At 34.1% G+C, this 20931-nt stretch overlaps 1 long non-coding RNA gene across 1 annotated transcript in view; it reads left to right on the forward strand.

Moving 5' to 3' along the window:
- LOC147581105 (uncharacterized) overlaps nucleotides 1-20931 on the forward strand; it is a 280066-nt gene that overhangs the window by 16781 nt on the left and 242354 nt on the right. The window lies entirely within an intron of this gene.

The raw sequence follows: 20931 nt of genomic DNA on the forward strand, positions 1-20931 counted from the left end.
AGCTGTTTTTTGCCATGGTGCCCAGAAGGATGCCTCTATTTTGCCAAAAAATGTTCTGTCACTAATGTGAAGCCTGTTGACAAACTGTTGTTTATATGTTGTCAATGTGATGCCAAGTCAATTGTTTCACTACGGGAATCCTGGCTTGGCCCCAGTGGCTGTCTAAATCTCTGTAGACACACAGATACTTTTAGGGAAAGCAATTAAAGGTAAAATTCTCTTTTTTACTTTTATTTGGCTCTTAACTGAAGTTTCATGAAGATAGGAAAATAAATGGTGATCAGACAACTTTGCAAGAACTGTAATTCTAAAAACTTAGACATATGGTTGGCTTTTAATTCCTCTAGCTGTTAATTAAGAGGCTAATTGTACAAGATGGTTAGGTATATATCAGCTTGCAAATTTTACCTTTTTTTCTTGTCAGTATAAAATAGCAAAGTAGGAGCTTTATCGGTCTTACGTATCCTCTAAATCAGGGGTTGTCAACTGGGGGTGATTTTGCTTCCCCCAGTAGACATTTGGCAGTATCTGGAGACATTTTTATTTGTCACAGTTGAGGAAAGGGCTATGGTATCTTGTGGATCGAGGCCAGAGATGCTGCTATCATCCTGCAATGCACAGGACAGCACCCTCTAATGAAGAATTATCTGGCCCCAAACATCAGTATTGCTGAGGTTGAGAAATTATGATCTATATTATATGGTTGAGTGTGTAGAAAATAGCATTCAAAAGTTATAAAAACTCAGTAACGGTTAGAAAAAAATATAATTATTAATCTTAGAAATTTAAGGCGAGAGGAGCTCTAAAGGAATGGAAGTAACTTCCCTGTTAGCAGAAAAAACAAAGAGGGAAGAATGAGAAAAACATCAGTTTACAAATAGAAATTAAAAGGGAGTATAGGTAGGAAGAAAGAAGCCAAGAAATAAGTAGAAACAAAACCCAAAAGTATCAGTCTGGAAATAATCTTTTATATATCACCAACTGGAAATACAACTAAAGAAACTGGACTAACGTGACAAAGTGAGAGGTTGGAGATAGATAGATAGATTAGTTTATATGTAAATATTTAAGAAACACACAAAGAAAATGGCACACAAAGGTTAAAAATATAAAGATAGCACTGGTCCAAACAATGCCATTGTAACAAAATTAATATTGGATAGTGCAAGTTTTTAAAGCAACACCATTGTTAAGAAGAAGCATTACAAATCACTAAAATGAACAGTCCATCAAGATGATATAAAAAATATGAATCTGTATACAGCTAATCAAATAATCTTGAAATGTGGAACACAAATATTGAAAAGAGTGTAAGAGGAACTGGACAAATCCGCAATAACAGATTGAATATCCTCCTGTCAAAAAAGGAAAGATCAATCAGATCCCAAGTCGACAGGATATGGATGATTTAAACTATAAGATTGTTCTGACACAATTCAGTATAAATGGGTGTGTTAATCTTGATACATGCCCTAGGGGCTCATCTCAGTTGTTTTATCAGAAATTTACACTTCATTCGTGGTTATAGAGTGTTTAATCTCAAACCCACACTTTAGAAGTGTCTAGTAAAAGCGCTTCAGCGGTCTTTGACTCCCATCAAGAGCCTTTGCTAATTATCATGAGTTTTAGACATGAGTTTTCATTGGTGAAAGTCTTGCTAATTAGCATTCTGAATGTTAGAAATAGGTTCTCATTTAGCATAGTGAGATCAGCTAGAATATTGTATACACAGTACACTCCTGATGCATGATCAGGCTATGAAAGTCTGGTTAGCACTATGACCCACTCCCTTATGGGATACACCCTAGATTAGATACCTAAACTTCAAGAATGGTTAGCTGAATTCTACTAGGGAATATTGTCACATTTGCTTCAGGTGAAACTTTCAGGCAAGGTATTTGGGAACTTCAAAAATAACAAGACTAGGTCTTCAAGATACCTACAGAATAGTTGGTATGTTGACATGATTGGTACTAATCATCTATATTAATAAAATAATTCAATTGGAGGCATCAAAATCTACAAAAAATGAGCCTAACAAGTACGACCAATTATCTAAAGACAAATCACAAAAATCCTTAGCAAGTTAGGTTAATCCTGGCCCAACAAATAGTGAGTATAGGTTTTTTTTAAGTTCATGGAAAACATTTATAAAAGACGAGTGACCACCTACTAGGTCAAAAAGTAATTTCAACAGATTTCAAGGAACTAACTGCTTATTAGGCCAAGGTTTTTTTTAGTGAAATATAATTTCAAAGTAAATCATAAAGAAAATAACCAGACTTTTAAGAATCAAAATAAAAGCCTCCTCTGTGGTTAAAAACAACTCATTGGTTAAGAAGAAAATAACAGTGGGAGTGACATAATACTTAAAATTGAGTGATAAAATGCCTGTATATCAAAATTTGCAGTGTATTAGTAGCTATAGAGAGATTTATATACTTATATGTAGTAAAAGTATAAAAATGTGGACTAGATACAGATCAAATTAATTGCAGTGGTTCATTTTAGACAAGCAGGAAGATAAATAGAATTAGAGGGAAGAATATTAAGGGCTTCAACTTTATTTGTAAGTTATTATTTCTTAAAGAAACATAAAAAGGAGGTAAATGAGGGATCATATACATTTTTTTTAAATTACCCTTCTTATTTTGCATGGGATTTTCCATATTATCTTTTGTATTTCTCTTCATTTTAAAGTCTCTAAATAGTAAAATGTATTAACGTTGATGTATGTCATGTTCAAGGTATATCCATTTTATCTAGAAATTTTTCCATAGCAGAAAACCTCTCAATCAAGCAGTGAAATCTGACTGAAAAAGTAATGGAAATTAAGGTTATATTGGATTTTATGAAAATCCATTTCTTCCAAAATGTCAGGCTCTTGTCCCAAAATAAAATTTACTTACATTAGGAATTTGTAGCATTATTTAAAAAAACAAAACAAAACAAAACAAAAAAACAGAACAACCGAGACTTCTGAACACTTAGATTGAGTAGATGTATTAAGAAATTAATTAATACCAGATTAAATATTTAATGTTCCCAGGTGTAAATCTAAAAAGTTCAACTTTTTATTGTTTTTAAAGCAGAATATGATCCATGTAGGAAATGACCAGAACAGAAATGAATATATTTATGACATTATCACTCTACTGCTTGGCTTACAGAAATGACTTAGGTTGCATGTTTGTTTTTTTCTTCATGAATTTATGGTTTTTTTAAATAGATAAAATAAAAATTTTATTATGTTCTTAAAATGAAAGTTTCTCATAAAACATCTTCAAATGTTCGGATATTATCTGTATGTTAAATAATTAGCATTTCCTTTTCATCATTCTTAAGATGTTTTAAATGTTAATGAAAATAATATTAGCTAATTTTTTTTGAGTTTACTGTTTCCTAGGTAGTGTTCTAAGTCATACACACACACAGACAGGCATATGTATGTGTACACATGTGTGTGTGTGTGTGTATATATATATATATATGTTCATTTAATTAAATAATCCCTTGAGTCACTATACAGCACTTCAGTGCTTCTATGTGTGTGTTGCCTATTAAACAAACAACTTCAGCCATTATATGTGGCTTTCTTTCCATATGCATTCTGGGACTATTCACAAATATATCTTGACCCTCAGAGATATAGGTCACTGGTTGAGAATCGTTGCTCTAAAAGCTGGAGTTATACTTAAAGCATGGAAGAAGTTAATAGAATCCTCTGAGGGAAATTGAGCACCTCTTGCTTATTCTCAAAGAAGTAAAGATAAATTGTTAAACAAGATATACCCTATCCATCTTGTTCTTCTATAAAAATCAGGAGTTGGGGTGGGATAGAAGAGTCACCAATATTTACCAGAATAATGAAAATTAAAGTAAGTAAGGTATTATTTGCAGTTGGACAATGAGAATTCATTAAGAATAATAATTTTCTTGAGAAAGTATGATGGATAAATAATGACTTCATATCTGTTTTGAAGTGAATGTTTTCAGTATTTCATTTTTTCTATTCACTTATTTGTCTAGCAAAATTGTATTGAAACCTCCTGCTTATTATAATGAGCTACGGAGTAGGTCCACATTTTACTTATTCTATTTGGACTTTCTTTAGCATAAGAGTTCAGACTTTATTAAATTATGTCTTCACATTGAAATATTTTAAGTTAAATATTAAGACCATTCCAAAGCAATAGTCCAATACATAGCCAATAGAAGGCAACATTTTATTTACTCTGCCCTATTGCAGATTTGATGAGAAATGAAGTACACTAGTGAAGTGGTTAGCTCTTCTTTTGAACAAACCATATTATGTTTGATTATTTCTCCTTGAAAATATTTAATACAGGAGGCAATGGATAAAAAGGCTATTAGGCCTTCAAAGGAATCCATAGTAATTCAAAATTTGTGGTGTCAGAGACATTTTATAAAGTGAAAGTTTACTTCAGAGACAGTAATCCATTCACCTGTGCTCTTTATGAGACTATTATAATGCCATCAGAGCTTCCTAATGACATCTTTTAAGTAAAATTAATTATTTGTAGTTACTTTATAAATATTCATTTCTTCTACCTTATTCAAGGCTATTAATTTTCACTATCAACTATAATTTTAATCCAGTCTCTATTTTTTCCTCAAAATATTCTCTAGAATTTGATTTCAAAGTAGTTTCTGCTGCTATATTTTTCTTTTATGCACTTATTTATACTTTATGCATATTTATTATTTTCATTCACATAATTATAATTGCTGTATGGATTTATATAACTGGCATATAGATTTTTCATATAAATTAGGACTATAGAAATTCAATATTAGCTCTTATTTGAAAGGGAAAATTGAAGGATGCAAATGGAGAATAAGAGCATATGATTTCAAGATTTTATTGAGCATATTTATTTTTTAAGTGCTTTAAAAAATAATGATGTCACTGATTAGCTAAATTGATAAAAATATAGCTATGATAGATAAAAATCAAGAGTGAAATTGTATTGTGTACTCTTCATGAGCTGTATTGCTACCCTTAACCACATGTCCTGTAAATTACTGCTCTATTTCCCAGGCTAGGGAAGGTGAGTAAGTAGAGTAACAAAGGAAAAGAAATAAAATATGAAGGTGATCTACCTTTCCTCAATCCATCTTCCCCCAATTCATCCTTTTTATCTTTTACCCTGATGGAAAATTTTTGCTGCCCACTTCCCAGATCTTCTATAATGAAAAATTAGGAATGTTGGATAGAGTCATATCTGTAGAAATCTGAAGAGGGTAAGAAATTAGTGGGAGTGGCTAAAACAATCTACATAATGGAGGTGGGCGGGATGATAGAGAATGGTATAGAATGGAGCTGGAGGTAAAGCTCCTAAATTACCTGCAGTTTCCAAATCTGGGAAGAGATATGGCCATCTAGGTACAAGAGGTTCAAGACTCCCCAAACAAATTTAATCTAAGGAGATTTTCACCAAAACGCATTATAATCAAATGCTCAAAATCAAAGAGAAATTCTGAAAGAAGCAGAAGAAAAAGACATCACATACAAAGAAACTTCTATAAAAGTATCAGCAGATTTCTCAGCTGAAACCTTGCAGACCAAGAAAGAGAAGGATTATATATTCAAAGTGCTCAAAGAAAAAACAAACAAACAAACAAACTGCCCACCAAGAATACTGTACCCAACAAAGTTGCCCTTCAGAGATGAAGGAGAGATAACGACCTCCCAAGACAAACAAAAGCCAAAGGAATTTATCACCACAATTTCTGCCTTAAAAGAAATGCTGAAAGGAGTTCCTTAAGCTGAAATGAAAAAAGTTAAATAGTAACATGAAAACATATGAAAATACAAAATTCATCGGTAAAGATAAACATATAGTCAAATTCAAAATACTCTAGGGGCGCCTGGGTGGCGCAGTCGGTTAAGCGTCCGACTTCAGCCAGGTCACGATCTCGCGGTCCGTGAGTTCGAGCCCCGCGTCGGGCTCTGGGCTGATGGCTCAGAGCCTGGAGCCTGTTTCTGATTCTGTGTCTCCCTCTCTCTCTGCCCCTCCCCCGTTCATGCTCTGTCTCTCTCTGTCCCAAAAAAATAAATAAACGTTAAAAAAAAAAATTAAAAAAAAAATTCAAAATACTCTAATACTACAATTGTAATGCGTAAATCACGTGGAACCCTTACATATATGCTAAAAGATAAAAGTATTAAAAATAACTATGGTTACAATATTTGATTAATGGATACACAGTATTAAAAGATGTAAATTATAGCATTAACAAAACAAAATGTGAGAGGAGGTATAAATAAATGTGTAGAACTTTTTATGCAATTAAAGTTAAGCTCTTATTAGCTTAAAATAGACTTCCATAGTAAATAAAGACCTATAATAGATACACACATGACAAAGACAAAATCATACCATTACAAAAAAAAATCATCAGTTAATTAAGATAAGAAGAGAGGAAGCTTTTAATCTGATGTGGTCCTGTCTGTTCATTTTAGCTTTTTGTTGGTCTGTGTTTCTTGTGTCTTACCCAAAATAATCATCACTAAGACTAATGCCAAGAATCCTTTCCCCTTTGTTATCTTCTGGAAGTTTTAGAGTTTCAGATATTACGTTTAAGTCTTTAATCCATTTTGAGTTCATTTTTGTGAGTGGTATATGACAGGTGTCCAGTCTCATTCTTTTTCATGTGTATGTAAGGTTTTTCCAATTCCATTTATTGAAGAGACTTGCCTTTTCCTTTGGCACCCTTGTCAAAAATTAGTTGGTATTCTGTGTGTGTGCTTATTTCTGGGCTCTTTATTCTTTTCCACTGGTCTATGTGCATGTTGTTTATGCTAGCACCATACTTTTTTGATTACTATAGGTTTTTAGTATATTTTGAAATCATGAAATATGGTGCCATCAACTTTATTTTCCCTTCTTAACATTATTTATGCTATTCAGGGTCTTTTGTGGTTCCATATAAATTTTAGGGTTATTTTTTTCTATTTCTGTAATAAACACCATTGGAATTTTCATAGGGAATGCACTGAATTTTACCTTGGGTGGTAGGGATAGTTTAACAATATTAATTTTTAAGAACATCTTTCCAATTATTTATATCTCCAATTTCTTTCATTAGTGACTTACAGTTTTCAGTGTACAGGTTTCTCACCTCCTTGGCTAAGTTTTTTTCTTGAGTGTTTATTGTTTTTGATTATGTTGTAAATGGGATTGTTTTTTTAATTTTTCTTTCAGATAGTTATTAATGTATAGAAATGTAAATGATTTTTATATGTTGATTCTGTTTCCTGCAATCTTACTGAATTTATTCAGTAGTTCTCATAGTTTTTGGTGGAGTCTTTAAGGTGTTCTTAAACATAAAAGCATATCATCTGCAACTCAATAGCAAAAAAAGCAAATAATCCAATTAAAAATGGGCAAAAGCCTGAATAGATATTTTTCCAAAGACATACAAATGGCCAAATAGTGCATGAAAAGTGTTCAACATCACCAATCAGAAATGCAAATCAAAACCACAATATTACCTCACACCTGTCAATGGCCAATATCAAAAACACAAGAAACAAGTGTTGGTGAGGGATGTGGAGAAAAAGTAATCCATGTGCACTGTTGTTGGGAGTGCAGACTGGTGCACTCACTGTGGAAAACAGTATGGGGGCTCCTCAGAATGTTGAAAATAGTACTACCATACAGTCTAGTGATCTCATTACTGAGTATTTACCCAAAGAATATAAGAACTCTAATTCAAAGAGATGCATGTACCTGTATATTTATTGCAGCATTATTTATAATAGCCAAATTATGGAAGCAGCCCAAATGTACATTGATAGATGAATGGATAAAGAAGATGTGGTATATATGTATACACACACACACACACACACACACACACACACACACACACACTGGAATATTATTCCACCATAAAAAAGAACAAAATCTTGCCATTTGTAACAACACAGATAGATCTAGAGGGTATAAAGCTAAGTGACTTAAGTCAGTCAGAGAAAGATAAATACCATATGATTTCACTCATATGTGGAATTTAAGAAACAGAACAAAGGACAAAGGGAGAGAGAGGCAAACCAAGAAATGGACTCTTAACTATAGAAAACAGATGGTTACCAGAGGGAGGTAGGTGGGGAAATGGGTAAAATAGGTGAAGGGGGTTAAGAGTACACTTACCATGATGAGCACTGAGTAATGTATAGAGTTGTTGAATTACTATATTGTACGTCTGAAAAGAATATAACACTATGTATTAACAACACTAAAGGTAAAATTAAAAACTTTGAAAAAAAGAGATAACAAATGTTGGCAATGATGTGGGGTAAAGGGGACCCTTGTGCAGCAATTGGTGTAGCCACTATGGGATACAGTATGAAGGTTCCTCAAAAAATTAAAAATACAACTACCATGTGATCCAGCAATCCCACTCCTAAGTATACATCCAAAGGAAATGAAATTGTTATCTTGAAGAGATACCTGCACTCCCATGTTCATCACTGCATAATTTATAAGAGCCAAATATGAAAACAGACTAAATGTTCTTCAGTGGATGGATGGGTTAAGAAAATGTAACACACACACACACACACACACACACACACACCACAAATATTATTCAGCCTTAAAAAAAAAGGAAATGCATTTTTGACAACATGGATAAAGTTGGAGGTCTTTATGCTAAGTGAAATAAGACAGAAAGAGAAAAACAAATACAACGTGGCATAACTTAATATGTAAAATTTTAAAAAAGTTGATTTTATAGAAACAAAGAATAGAATGGCGGTTGCCAGACTGGAGGGAGGAGGCCAAAGAGCACAAACTTTCAGTTATCAAAAGAATAATTTCTGAGAAACTAACATGTAGCATGGTGGCTATAGTTAATAATAAGGTATAGTATATTTGAAAGTTGCTGAGAATAGATTTTAAACCTTCTTACCATACACACAAAAGGAATTAACTATGTGAGTTGATGGATTTATCAATTGTCTTGATCTTGCTAATCATTCCACAATGTATATGTATATTAAATCATCACATTGTGCACTTGAAATATATACAACTATATTTGTCAATTATTCCCAGTAATGTTGCAGGGGAAAAGGTAGAATCTAGATGTTTGGAGGAGGATCCCCACAGGGCTGAGACTGAGTCTGAAGAGGTGGTCCTGTCCAGCTGATCCTGGTGAAAATGACAGGGCACAATGAGGCTCTTTCTAGGACTGTGGAAAAAAAAAACAAAACAAAACAAAAAAAAAAAACACCTGGAAACAGGAACTAACTACTGTTTCTGGAACCAACTGGCACTGGCAGGAACAGACATAGACTGGAAGGAACAATCCTTTCTGCCTCTGTTATGGGTTGAATTGTGTCCCCTGTAAAATCTGTATGGTATAGTACAACCCCCAATACTTTAGAATGTGACCTTATTTGGAAATAGGGTCATGGCACATGTAATCAGTTAGGATGAGGTCATACTGGACTAGGGTGGAACCCTAATCTAATGTGTATAAGGGGAAAATTTGAACACAGAGACATACATTCAAAGAGGATGCCATGTAAAAATGAATGCAAAAATCAGAGTGTGTATGTGAAAGATGGCCAGCTAATCACCTGAAGCAAGGAGAGAGGCAGATTCTCCCTCACAGGCCTCAGAAGAAACCAACCTTGCTGATACTTTGGTCTTGAACTTCTAGCCTCTAAAACAATGAAACAATAAATTTCTGTTATTTAAGCCAAAACAAATACTCAAACAAGAAACTAAAGTGATCATCATCAGTGAAGGGATAAATCAAAATTGTGTGCCACTTGATAACAGGAAGCAATTACAACAACAAATATTACATGTGATGTTTTGCTAAATATGTGAAACTTTAATCATGAGGAGGCATTAGACAATCCCAAATTGAAGGATATTCTACAAAGTAACTTGCCTGCAATATTCAAAAGTGTCAAGGTGATGAAAAAAAAAAGAGTAAAGAACTGTACCAGACTAAAAGTGACTAATGAGACATGACAACTAATGCAATGCATGGTTCTGAACTAGATCCTTTTGCTGCAAGGCAATTGGTGAAACTTCAAAGGGGTCGGAGGATTAGATGGTAGTAATGTATCAGTGTTAATTTTCTGACTATATTGCGGTTATTTAAAATAATGTACTTATTTATAAAAAATACATAATAATTTAGATGTGGTGGGGCAAGAAGTTGACAAGTAACTCTCAAATATTTCAAGAAAAAATATTTTATTCTACTTGTAATTTTTCTTCAAGTTTGAGATTTTCTCAAATTCAAGTTATTTTTGAAAAATGGTTTAAAGTACCTACAAATTGTGAGAGAGAGACAGAACGTGAGCTGGGAAGGGGCAGAGAGAGGGAGATACAGAATCCGAGGCAGGCTCCCAGCTCTGAGCTGTCAGCACAGAGCCTGATGCGGGGTTCAAAACTCACGAGCCTCAAACTCAAAAGCCACGGGATCATGAACTGAGCCGAAGTCGGACACTTAACTGGCTGAGCCACTCAGGCACCCCTGAACTTTCTCTTCAATTAGTATTCAGTTGATTTGATTGTGGCTTTGTGAATATGACTTCATGAATTGACCTAGCCACAAGGCTCAAATTTATTAGGGTTACAGGTGAAATCATACATCAGTGACCAAATGTAAGGTGTAATATTACTTGCAAAGACCCATTGAAGTTATTTGTATAAGACGTAAAATATGCACAAGCTATTAGGTGCAAATAGCAGAATTGTTATTCACACACAACTTTTTGTACTAATGATGTAATTAAGAAGTAATTGAAGTTTAGAGTTTAGTTTAGTCATATTAAGAGTCAAGTGTGAATTTATAAAGTCACATAATAGAAAAACACTTATATGTAGAGAGAGGTATTTATGAAGTTTTTCATACTGTGGTCCTACGTATTACGTGATTATTTGTACATGACTTAACAGACATCATGCTTTATATATGGGCTATAAATGTTGTAGTTATTCTGTCTTTGAATGTAGAAACTGAATTTTAAGTTTTAAAGTTTCATCTGTAAAAACTGTAATCTTACCTACTGTTTTCTATTTTGCTGAAGTTTTAATGTACAACTCTGAGATAATACAGTGAAATGGAAATTGCTGTTAGTGGAAGTTGTAAATATATCTGAGGAATATTTTAGAGCTAAGTTTTGTTTACTCTGTGCTTAAAATAGGTATTCTATGGAGAGAAGTTATTAGGAAATTGGTACATAATGCCATGTATTTGCAAAGTTGTTCAAGTGCTCGTGGTTTACAACAGATTAATTCTTGGTCACTTTTCCTTTCAAATAAATATGTCAGATGTCACATTATTAGACAGGAAAATGAGGTAACAGCTCAGAGAGAGCTGTTATAAATACTGTTATTATTTATAGAGATAAGTAATAGGGAGGTTTTCAAAGAAACCTTTAGAAACTCTATTAGTTCAAAGCTCTATTAAAAGCAAAGTGGTTTTGACTGGGGGAGGCCAACAAATGACTATCTAAAGGCAAAATTGTGTTTTCACAATGATCAATTCAATAAAGCATCAGCCGAGGCAGTCAAGCACTCAGTTGAACACTGGAGTCAAACCTCTATAGTGTGTAGACAAAGCCACACACTTTGTTTTATTCTGCAAATTACTAAGTAGCAATTGGAATGGTTCAAGTTTGTTTTTCTTTCTAGGAATTACTATTATAAATTAAAATTACATAGATGTTTTGAGCTCCTTAGTTTCAGAGAACTATTTAAATATTAAATATTAAATTGTACTACCAGCACCAACAAAGTGTGGTGGGCTACACTACCTGATTATGATTCATGGCACTGCCAGTGCTTCATCATAAACCTTCTAGAGCAGTTTCATGAACTCAGTATACTTGAAAGTGAAAAACTCTACTTCATATTTTAAGTTGCATTTTATATTATCCTTTGCCTTTAGATGCAAATATCATACCCATGAGGGGTGAAGAGTTTGTGAAAGATACCACTGAATGCAGCACACTAGTAAGTTATTTTAACAAACTGCTGCTAACTTACAGCTATCAATCAGTAGACCAGTGAGATTGACTTGAATTGGTGTTAAAAAATCTTTATCAGATTCCTGTGCATAAAAATGTCATCTTCTCTTACTAATAAGACAGGCATAGTTCTTATTTTATTAGGCTCTCCTTGACCTTCCTACCTATACTTCTAATTTCATTGCAATTTTTCTAAAGAAAAACAGACTCCTGAGAATTGTACGAGATAAATATACTCTATTCTGTTTGTGTAGGTTATCGTATCTATTTTTTTCATATGCCTAGCCTAATATCCCACAGCAGTGTCATAAGGGTTTTTAAATTTTATTAAACTAGCGTATTGTTAAATACTTGGATTTTTTAAAAGTTTATTTATTTTGTGAGAGAGCGAGAGCAAGTGGGGGAGGAACAGAGAGAGAGGGAGAGACAAAATCCCAAGCAGGCTTTGTGCTGTCAGTGCAGACCCCGACATGGGGCTCAAGCCCACAAAACATAGGATCATGACCTGAGCCAAATCAAGAGTTGGTTGCTCAACTGACTGAGCCATCCAGGCGCCCCTAAATATTTCGATTTTTGAGTTGCATAAGAAAACATGGTCATAACATGGGTTTTATCAAATAATATGCCAAACATTAGCTACAATTCTCTTTGTCAGGAATATGCAAGTTTTCAAGTTTTATTATTCTGAAAGCAGGTAAACTTCAGAGGTTTTCAAAAACATAATTATAGTTCAAATCTACTTTTCTCCAGTCAGCTATAAAGATATCTTTATGCATATTCTTAAATGACTTGGTTTTATTTTAATATGGACCTTGTGATCTGATTTGCATAGGCAAACAATCCTACAAGGGGATTCTCATTTTCTCCTTACCTCAAATCACTTTTAAGAACTGCATACTTCACAAAATACCCAGAAAATGCATGTGACTGTCCAATATCCTTCTGACTCAGCTTTCCTTTATGGGCTCATCTGAAGCTATATACCCACCTGCAGTTTCCAACATAGTCAAACAGCTACACAGTCTTCCTAAAACAGAGTTTATTCAATTTGGCTTGTTTTCTCACCAGATATGCACCCCTTTCACCCCCTTCCACTTAAGCAAAACTTATATGACTTTTGATGCCTACCTAACTTTGATGCCCACTTCAGATTGCATCTTCTCAAAGTGGCCCAATGTGCCCACAAAAACCCTCAGTGGTCTCCATGTCCTCTGTGCCTGTATGGCTTACTATCTGTGTCACTCACTACAGTTACCAATAGGGCCTCTAGGTTTTGTGGTTTTATGCCTGTTCAACAAAATGGTGAGTTCTTTGAAGTTAATGATCTTGATTCATGACTTCTTTACATCTGCCAGAGTCCAAAATTCAGAGTTTTGCACATGGCAATAGTGAATTTTTAAATCTTGAAAAAAACTTAAGAAATAGTTTCAACCATATTATACAGTTAAAATAAGTAGGCATAAAAGGTTAAGGAAAGTCTGGAAATTTATATACATGTACATACAAGTGATTAATGAATGCTGGATTTACTCCACAGTGTTAGAAAGGATTTTCATATTTTTCTCTTTATCAAATATCCTCTAAAACCATCAGAATCAACCAGAGAAGCTTTTAAAACACAGACTGAGGGGCCTGTAGCCCAGTGTTCCTGATTAGGTCTGTTCAAGGCCCAAGAATTTGCATCCCTAGCTGGCTCCCAGGTGATAACTGATAATACTGACCTATGAACTACCTTTGGAATAGCATTTCTGTAAGACAAAATTCTCTTATGTAAATGTCATCCTGATTATAGTTTTTCTATATTTGAAAAATAAGGATCATTTAAAACTGTTATATTAAATTGCCATCTTCTCAAAAATATACCAATAGTCTCTTTCTAACATGCTTTTAATTTGCTCTTAAGGATTCCACTTCTACAATGACTTAATGATATTAATTATCAAAGCAAAAAAAATCACTGTTAAAGCTCTTTTCATTCACTTTAATCAAAATTCAGATCTTATTAGAAGGGACAACATGACTGCCAATAAGGCAATGACCTCTTATCTAAATTTAGCTTTCTCTCACAGGACTGAGAACAGGGCTGATTGTAACAATTTTCTGGAAGGTAGTTTGGTGATATATTTTGAAAACTTTAAAACATATATGTGACTCTCACTCCACACTCTAGTTTCTAGTGATTTATCCTGAGAAAAGAATAAAACAAGTGATCATAGATGGAAATATTATATATATATGTATATATTATACATGTATATATGTGTATACACACACACACACACACACACACACACACACACACTCTCTGATTTGATGATGGTTAACCAGGTGTACAAATTTGTCAAACCTCATCAAATCATACACTTAAAAAATATATGATTTTGGGAGAAATTATACTTCAATGAAAGTAAAGATGGTGTTGAGTGGAAAATTGAGTGCAAGGTGTTTGCCATGGCCTTTGCAGTGGGTGTTATACGTATGTGGAGAAGCCCAATAGTTTCAAGTGTATGTGTACCACCAAAATTGAGAAATAGCCTTGCAACCATTTCTCTGGTTTGAAGTACCAGAGAGTCATAGTTATTTGAAACACTCACCTGTTGAAAGTTCCCCAGAGAGGCAGAAAAGGTTGACACTTTGATAAGGCTTTCAGAAAGGCAGAGTGGTCCAAAGACCCAAGTTTTTAGTTGGATTCAAGCCATTGGTTAGAGTTTCATTCACTTGTTTGTCTGGGCACTTTAAAGTTGAAAAAACTCAGTCTCAGGTGATTTCATTGTCACATCTCCCTCAGAGAGAGTGGAGCAAATAAAGAAATGGGCATGGCAGTCGTGTTCCTAAGGGGCTCTCTGGGATGACAAATAGGTTTGCTATTTCTGCATCATCTTTCTGCTTTCTTGCCTGGATTGTCAGCTCCCTGAGAATACTTATTCATCCTTCTGTCCTCTGGAGTCCTGCTTTACTCATAATTGTTACTCAGTAATTATGTAACAGGATTAAAATAATTCCTTACTTTTAAGTTTGTATTTTGAAAACTTTCATTTAAGTCTACTGGAAAGTTATCAATGTAGTAATTTGGGAGAACATTAACAAGTATATTTGGAAGGTATTTCCAACAATATTAGAAATTATTTTTTAATTTTTTTAATGTTTATTCATTTTTGAGAATGAGTGGGGAGAGAGAGAGAGAGAGAGAGAGAGAGAGAGAGAGAGAGAGAGTATGTGTGTGTACATGAGTAGGGAGGGGCAGAGAGAGGAAGACACAGAATCCAAAGCAAGCTTCAGGCTCTGAGCTGTCAGCACAGAGCCTGATGTGGGGCTTGAACCCACAAACCGTGAGATCATGACCTGAGCTGAAGTTAGATGCTTAATGGACTGAGCCACCCAGGCGCCCCTAGAAATCATTTTTAAACAAAACTTTCAAAATAACATCTGTTTTCTTCTTAAGTGATTTGCAGATTAGATTTTCTTAATTTTGTAAGTAAAAAATAGGGTTTTCCTCCCTATATCCCAGAACTGCAGATGAATGTAGTTTCTAAAACTTTTGCCGAGTCATATATTTTCATTAGCCACAGTGATCTTACAGCTGAAGCTTTGCGATAGGCTATGTTAAAGATACATGAGGCAAAATATAAAATAGCTAGAATTTATTGTGTTACGTGGTATTGCAAAATTAAGGCTACATGCTTTTTCAAAAATCTGAACACATATAAGCTTACTGAAAAGATGTTTTGAGGTCCAATCTTTCAAATAAAAGAAGTTATTTTTTAGTTAAAACTAAAATAAAAGGCCACTATCAACATGCAGTGATATTGAATAAGAAATACCTGAATTTGTAAGAATCTGCTAGTGTTCTTAACAGTTCATGGAACAAAGGTCATTACACCTCATAGTATGATATGATAGCAGATATACCCACAGCTATAACACAAGGACATCCATAGGGAAAGAGCACTCTACTGCCTCTAATTGATTTCCTTTTGATTCCCATATAAAATCTAAATCCTGCTCATCACGTGGTTTTTGTTAAAAATGTAATTAACCTTAGGATTTTCTACCTTCTAATTTTTTTCAGTGATCCAAGCATTTGCAAACTGCGCTATAATTTTGTATGATGAAGTGTTTCTCACCTCATAAAGAAGGATAAGAATATTTTCTTTTGTAATCTAAATCTATGAGGCAGACACTATCAGAGATGAAGTGACTTGTCCAAGGCCACTCTGTTGATGCCCTCAGAGAGAGATTTAACTTCAGGTCTATCTGACTGCAAAGCCCAAACTATGTCAAATATATCAGAATTTAGACATTTGTATCTACTTCTTAAATGTTCTTATTTATTTCCAGCTGTCCTTCCTCATACCTTGGTCTAAATCTTGGACAAATTTCTTTTGAACGAAATTGGTTTTAATTAGTTCTGAAGTCTTCCCTCTGGAGAGCTCTTTCTAGAGTAAAAAACAGTTAAATGTGCTATATACCTTCCATAGCTATTTGTCTTACCTCAAATATCACCCTCTCAAAAGAGGCTTTCCCTGACTGTCCTACCTACTGTTGCCCAGTTACTCTCTACCACCTCTGTCTATGGTGATTGCTGACTTTATTTTCTTCAAAATATGCTTCCCTAACTAAACTTACATTACTTACTTGTTTACATTTGTCCTGCCTCTCCCTACAGAGACAGGTAGAATGTGGGCTACCTTGGCTCATGAATCTCATCTACTTAATTCCACTCTTCCCTTGGCATTTATGTTGTAGGCATGGACTAAGGCTCACTAGATGTTAGTTGAATGAGTAATCACTAGATACTTGACATTAGGCTAACAATTAGCAGGGTGGTGACATCATTCTCATACTTGGCTGCAGCTTTTCTGGAAAAAAAAAAACAGTACATTTTTGTTTCTAGTCACTACCTTCCTACAGAGAGCGTTTTAAATGGGTTCTAGTGTCACCAGGCTGAGAATTATTGCCATTAATATGCCTCTGTTCTAGAAAGTTGCATAAATGAGATAAAAGAGTAAAAATATTATTCTCTTGGCTGAATATGAGCAGTTTGTGTTGCAAGGTCTCCAAAACTGTTTTCTGTGTGTATTCACAAGATACCACATTTTGTTTAGTTATTAATTTTAGCCATTTGTAGATATTTACTATTAGAGAAAAGTGAATATTAAGAAGGAAATCAAAAATCAACTCTGAGGTTTTCTTCTTGTAACCTAAAACCATTCACACAGTGTTTGGTTATACATGACTTTTTTCTCATTAAGCATGTATTTTTTTTTTCTATTGTTAAGTGAGCACTTATAGATTGGTTAATAAATGTGATTATAACCACATGTTTAGAAGCTCAGTCAGTTTTAAATGCTCTGTTATGGTAAACTGAGAAGAGGATTGACATAAACATCATGGACAATTAACTGTTTCCTGGTGAATGATTTATGTTTTATACCATGTTTATTGATAAATACCCTTTCCATGGTCTAAAAGCAGAAAGCAAGAATAAAGCACTTGGTAGATGAGATCATAAACTGTGATGGGAAGTTATAATTGGAAACAGTACTGAAACAGAAATAAACCCATGGGTCACTTTTTTATTCAGTACATTCAAGCTGATGGTGACTGTGAAGCATAGACACCTATATTTGAATATGTGCATATGTAAGCATATATATGCATATATGTAGCCTGACATTGTTTAAAAGTACTTAAAGTGACTCTTAATAATATAATTTTTTATTCGTAATAATGCTTCTTAGAAGTTGGTGTCAGTTGTTTTCCACATTTTACCAATGAGGAAACTAGGGCTCCCAGAGATTATATAACCTATCCAAGACTGAATAATTGATAAAAAGTACAATTGGGCCTTGAATTCTGGTTATCTGACTGGTATTTCACTACCTAAAAAGAATAGAAATTAAACAGGAAAAAAAATAAGACAAAAGTTCTCAAATCACAATTTAACTTTTGATTTTAATTTGTCATTTTAATTTGTATCAGCATGTAGTTCTTAATAGTGTCCGCTTATTCTTTAACGTCAGTAGCCTCTAATCAATTTATTTTACGGTTATCATTAAAACTTGTTACCCTCTAAAAAAAGTTAAAGTAAGACAATTACTATCTTAATTCAAGGTTTAGTTGCTGGCAACATAATCTACTCTAGTTAATTAATGGAAAGGTATTTATTTCAGGGTATTAATTAGCTTACAGGATTACTGGGAAAGCCAGTGTACCAGGCTTGACTGCCACCAAGCTAGTAATACTAAACTATACCAAGAGATCATTACATGGAGATTCATCTATTGCTGCTTCCTGCATTTCAACTCTTGTGGACCAGCAGCTTTAGCAGTTGCAAAAAACACCATGCCTCCACAACTGGGCTGGCTTCTTCAGTACTCATTCTAGCCCTACAATTCTTACTAGAAGCTATTTAGATTGTGGGAAGGTTATTGAATGCACTTATCAAAAGCTGTATCAGCCATAATGCTGCAGCATAACATATAAAACTCAGCGGCTTTAAATAATACTCATCTGTTTTTGTCTCACACATCTACAATGTAGTTGAGGTTAGCTGATATAGGTGAGGCTTGATTGGGTGGCTCTGCTTCATGATGTAGCCCTGGCTGGATTTGGCTCTTTGATATGGATTGAAATCAGTCTGAATCCAGTTGTATTCATTTTGGGGCTCAAGCTGAGGGGCAGCAGCTACCCAAGAGAAGCATTTTTCATGGTAATGGAAGAAATTGGGAAAACAAGTAGAAACACACAATGTTTCTTTCAGCCTAGTGTCAGAATTAGCAATTATTACTTATCCTACATTTTTTTTTTTTTTTTTTTTTTTTTTTTTTTTTTTTTTTTTTGCCTAAAACAAGTCTCATGGCCAAGTCCAAAGTCAATAGAAGTACATTCCACCCCTAGTGGAAGGGACTGCAGAGTCACATGACAAAGGGAATAGGTAAAGAGAGGGATGAAGACCAGGGACTAATACTTAAATCTATCACACCAGGAAAAATGTTTGGGAATTCTGCCCATGATAAAGGAAAGGCACATGTGGAGAACTATGAAAATGGGAAGTTTCAAAAATTGGGTTGTGACAAAGAAAAGAGGCATACTACATGCAAATAATGAATGTAATGGATAACCATGTGAGTGTATTCTGTGTAGCTTCTATAAACATAAACCTTAACACATCAATGATATAATCTGGGTCACAATTGTGATTTCTATCAAAAGATTTCTATATTTCATAAATAATATATACGTACATAGTAGATGACATCATAGGCATGAGTGTATAAAAAGCATTCTTACCGGGGTATCTGGGTAGATCAGTCAGTTAAGCTTCTGACTCTTGATTTCGGCTCAGGTCATGATTTCACAATCGTGGGATCAAGCCTCCTGCCAAGCTCTGTGCGGACAGCAAGGAACCTGCTTGCAATTCTCTGTGTCTTTCCTATGCTTGCTCTCTCTCTCTCTCAAAATAAACTTAAAAAAAAAAATGTAATCGTACCAATTGTTGCACCTTAATAAGACATAAAGAAGATATGTATAAAATTGACAAAGAGATTTAAAGCTGAAATGAGTTGATGTTTCTGGGAATTATTTATTTAAGTCTGTTATGTACCAGACAGGCATGTGTGAAGATAAGGAGGGGACACTGATTAAGTTTCTGATGGTGTAATCTTGTGCATACACAGAAGAATAGTGACACAGGCTCCAAGATGTAAGTTGAACAAGAAGTAAAATATCATTACTTAATAAATGAAAAATCATGAAAATCAGTACTATGAACCTGAGGAATTAACAGATTATTCAGGTTGTAAGATTTAACTCCTTGGCCTCAGGAGATTCCAAATCAAGAGATTCCAGCTGCAGCTTTAGCTCTTCTTGAAGTTCCTGGCTCCCTTTCCATGGTTCCTGAAATATTCTGTAACCATTTGTTTTCCAAGACAAGTCAGTACTTTGCCAGTCTTGGTTAGTCATGATTTTATAGTCCTGGATTGGTGGAGTCTTCTCCCATGTAACAATACTATCATGGGTGAAAGGAAGAGAAATATTTCTGTCATTTCCTATTCTTTCCCAGCACTGGAGAGGGCCTTCATTTCAAAGATTGGAGGTGTTAGACCTTGGCTTTAACAACTGTCATCTTTCCTTGCCAAGGGAAAAATCAAGCTACAACTGCATAGCAATGTATGGTATTACAGTATTGGTTAAACCAATTAGAAAAAGACCAATAAATTCAAGAGATGATAAAACTATAAAAAAGATAAAAAAGTAAATATACATAATTACCTTATATATGATTTCTTTAAGCACTAAGTTGTAAAAGGCTGGTGAAAAAGTTTTCATTTTAATTTGGTTTCACCAGGTATAAGAGTGTTCTATTTTCTATTACCCTAATATATTTTACTTACAGCTATGCTTATTTTATGATTATTTTAAATCATTTTTAAATATTTTGAGTACTATAAAACATTTTATGTTGTATTTAGGAACTTAGTCTATGAACTACATCATTTAAAAATGCTAACTGCCTTAACATTCAAGTGCTTAAAATTCTTCCCCCAAAACAGAAAATACCTCTAATTTTACAGCGGATAATAATGGAAGAAAAAGAATGTTCTACAAGAAATTGAGTTGTTAAAGAGTATTCTGGAATGTGTAAGATACCATTATATAGAGATAACCCAATTATCAAAATCAGCAAATGATCATGCAACCTCTACTTCTTTGGTTATGCTAGTTTTATTTTTTAAATACACTCTACAGTAAATGCATTATGGTTAAAAATTTGGAGAATAGTTACCCATGTAGTGCTTAAAATCATCTCAGGTGACACCTAAGCATATACATACCACATGTGTTCAAGTAAGCAGTGGGGAGTAGTTGATGGGTTACATGTATTCAAGTAAGCAGTTGGGAAT

This window comes from Puma concolor, chromosome B2 (assembly GCF_028749965.1).
Source record: "Puma concolor isolate L17-30 chromosome B2, mPumCon1.1.hap2, whole genome shotgun sequence".
Taxonomy (NCBI): domain Eukaryota; kingdom Metazoa; phylum Chordata; class Mammalia; order Carnivora; family Felidae; genus Puma; species Puma concolor.